The sequence below is a fragment of the Arachis ipaensis genome, chromosome B02 (assembly GCF_000816755.2).
Source record: "Arachis ipaensis cultivar K30076 chromosome B02, Araip1.1, whole genome shotgun sequence".
In the NCBI taxonomy this organism is placed as follows: domain Eukaryota; kingdom Viridiplantae; phylum Streptophyta; class Magnoliopsida; order Fabales; family Fabaceae; genus Arachis; species Arachis ipaensis.
Window position 1 is genome coordinate 83,885,163 of NC_029786.2, and position 3,163 is coordinate 83,888,325.

Consider the following 3,163-nt stretch of genomic DNA (forward strand, 5'->3'; position numbering starts at 1 on the left):
GTTGGTGCACACTTGGTTCTATATACTTGTAAAAGATCTTGAATGTATTTTATGTGATTTAAGCTTATCAATGTGTCAAAGTGTTTTACTACTTCAATTCCTAAAATGAAATTAATGCCTCCAAGATCTTTTAACAAGAAGCTGGAAAGCAAATTTTGTAAAACAGTTTTGATTTTATCTTAATTACTACTTGTAACCAACATGTCATCAGCATAAATAAGAATTTAAATCATCATAGAAGTAGTAATGATTCTAACAAGGAATGAAGGATTAGATTTTGTGCAATGAAAACCTATTAATTTAAGTGATGCTGTGATGGTCAAATACCAGGTTTTTGGTGCCTGTTTAAGGCTATAGATGGCCTTGTGAAGTTTATAAATAAGATTAGAATTACTATGTTCAAATTAAAGCCTGGGAGTTGAGACATGTACACAGTCTCATGTAAATTATCATTGAGAAAAACATTATGAAAATCATATTGCTCAATTCTCCAACTTTTTGATAATACAAGATTGATCGTGACCCTTATAGTGACCGGCTTGATTATCGGAGAGAATACTTGATCAAAGTCTAGTCTTGGAGTTTGATTATATCCACGAGTTACTAGTATAGCTTTATACCTAATGACATCTTTTTCACAATAAAAACCCACTTACATGTAATCAATTTTTCATTCTTTGGTATTTCAACTAAGGACCAAGTATTATGATACAACAAAACTCTATATTCTGTAGCCATAGCTTCTTTTCATGAAAGTGATTATAGTGCTATTTTAATAGCTTTAGGAATTAAAGTATCATGAGGAAGTAGCAGATGAGAGACATTGTACCAAAAGAGCTTTTGATTTTAGACTACGGTTTTTGATCTAGTATACAAAGTAGACCTATAAAGTGGATATAACCGACACAAAATTTCAAGCCATCACTTCAACATTTATTTCCTTCACGGGGGATTTGTATGTGTCACCATTGTGTTTGGTTGGATTATGCACGAAGATTATGCATATAAATAAGAAAAAGTATAGATAATCAACTGTGTATATAATTAATTTGAGCCAATTTTTTAAATTTTAAAAGATGCACTTCAATATTTTTGTTTTGCATGTTCGTTTTCTTTCTCTTCTACTCCACCAAATTTGCGCCACAAGCAGTATCGCACCGCCCATCATCCGTGTACCAGTCCGTCGGCCCATCACTTGTGCACCAGTCGTCGTATCTTCTTCTTTTTCTTCTTCTACGTTTTAGATAATTCTTTTAACTATTTTTTGATGTTTTTTTTTAGGTTTCGAATATATATTTTTTTCTTATGTTTTGGATAGTTCTTTTTTTTAAGGTTTTAGATTATTTTTTTAATAATTTTAGAAGTTTTTTTTTATTTTTAGATTTTTTTCAATAATTTTTGTTATGTTTTAAATATTTTTTTATTAAATTTTGGATATTTTTTTTTTACAATAATTATTTTTTATTTAGTTTTAGATGTTTTTTTTTTAATTTTGGATATTTTTTATTTAATTTTAGATGTTTTTTATGATAATTTGAATTCACAATTCTTCTAAAAAAAATTTAAAAAAGAGTCCTGTTACGGTGGGTAATCGGAGATTAATGGGCTAGATGGTATTGGTTGGCCCAAACGTATGAAAGAGGAGGCCTGCAAGTGGGTTGACGATCCACGGGCTCCGTCCGACTTGTTCGTGAGAGGTGAGGGGGTGGTACCTGCAAAGACACTCCGATGTCAAAGTCAGCAAAGGGAGCAAAACAGGTCTAGAGAGTATTGGGCTTCTGAGATACCTGAGAAGTGTCAGTGTATTTATAGGGATAAACTCATAACCACCGTTGAAGTAGTTCCGCCTTTCAAGGGGAATAACCGTCCCTTTATCTTAGGGAGGTTAAGATATGGCTCCTAGAAGTGGTTAGAGAGATTCTAGGGGCAGTTATCCTCTTGAGGGAGGGTTTATCTGCCAGCTAATCCTCGTACCGACTTCTTTAGAGCAAGTCGTGAAGATAGCTAACTTCGTGGTATCTGGTCGGTGTAATGAAAGGCTCAACTCTTTTGGGTTGGGCCTTTTTTCTTGGATCCTGGGCCTTAGTGTTGGGCCAGGGTATGAACAGTGCTCCTACTCGAGCCCAATTTCTCTTCAAGATTTGGGTTCGAGTATTCTACTCGGGGTCGTAGCCGACTTGTTGGAGGACCGACGTGACGGTCTGTAACCGACGTGACTTTTCGTGACCTTTTGGTTCTGACAATTACGTCTAATCAAGGGTCGCGTCCGTTAGGGATTTGCGTAGGGATTGATGGCCTTGGTAACGGTGCATTCTTATTAATGACTGCTCCGCTTTTACCATTATGCCCCTAGCATGTTTATAAATACTTTCCCTCTCCTTCGTTATTTCGTTTCTGCGATTTAAAATTTTCTCTTCTACTTTACTTGCTCGTGGTGCAACCTCTGTTCGAAGGCTTTCATCTTCCTTTCCTTCACACCCAGACAAAGGTTAGTCCTTTCTTCTCTTTTCTACGAAAAAATGCTTCTGGTTTTCATGCTTAGAGAGAAGTTGGTTTGTAGGTTCTGACTCCGTATTCCCCTTAGAGACCATGTTTTTTATTTTTCTTTTTCTTTTTCCTTTGTAGGTTTTTCTCACCTTTTAGGAAAAATAATGGCCTCTGTAGACATTCTTGCTCAGTGGGTCGATGTCACTGTATTAGGAGAGGAACCTTTGGTTGATGCCGAATTTATCACCCACCTTCGCACTCATCACAGGCTTTGTACGTCTGAGAAGGATGAGCCGAAATATGAGTTAGTGGCCCCGGGTCCGGAGGACCGGGTGTGTTTTGGGAGGGTCACTGAGGCGGCCCCTCATTTCTTCTTCATGTACGAGAGCATGATTACCCGTTTGGGTGTTTTTCTTCCATTTTCTGACTTTGAAGTTGATGTTTTACGCCACTGCCGAGTTGCTCCTACTCAGCTTCATCCCAACTCTTGGGGTTTTTTGAAAATTTACCAGTTCATCAGTCATGCCCTGGAATTTCCGACGTCTTTGAGGATTTTTTTCTATCTCTTCCATATGACCAAGCCCTTTAGTGGGCAAAATAATAAACAGCAATGGGTGTCCTTCCGAGCTATCCAAGGTCGGAGGGTTTTCACCCTTTTTGATGAATCTTTTCATGA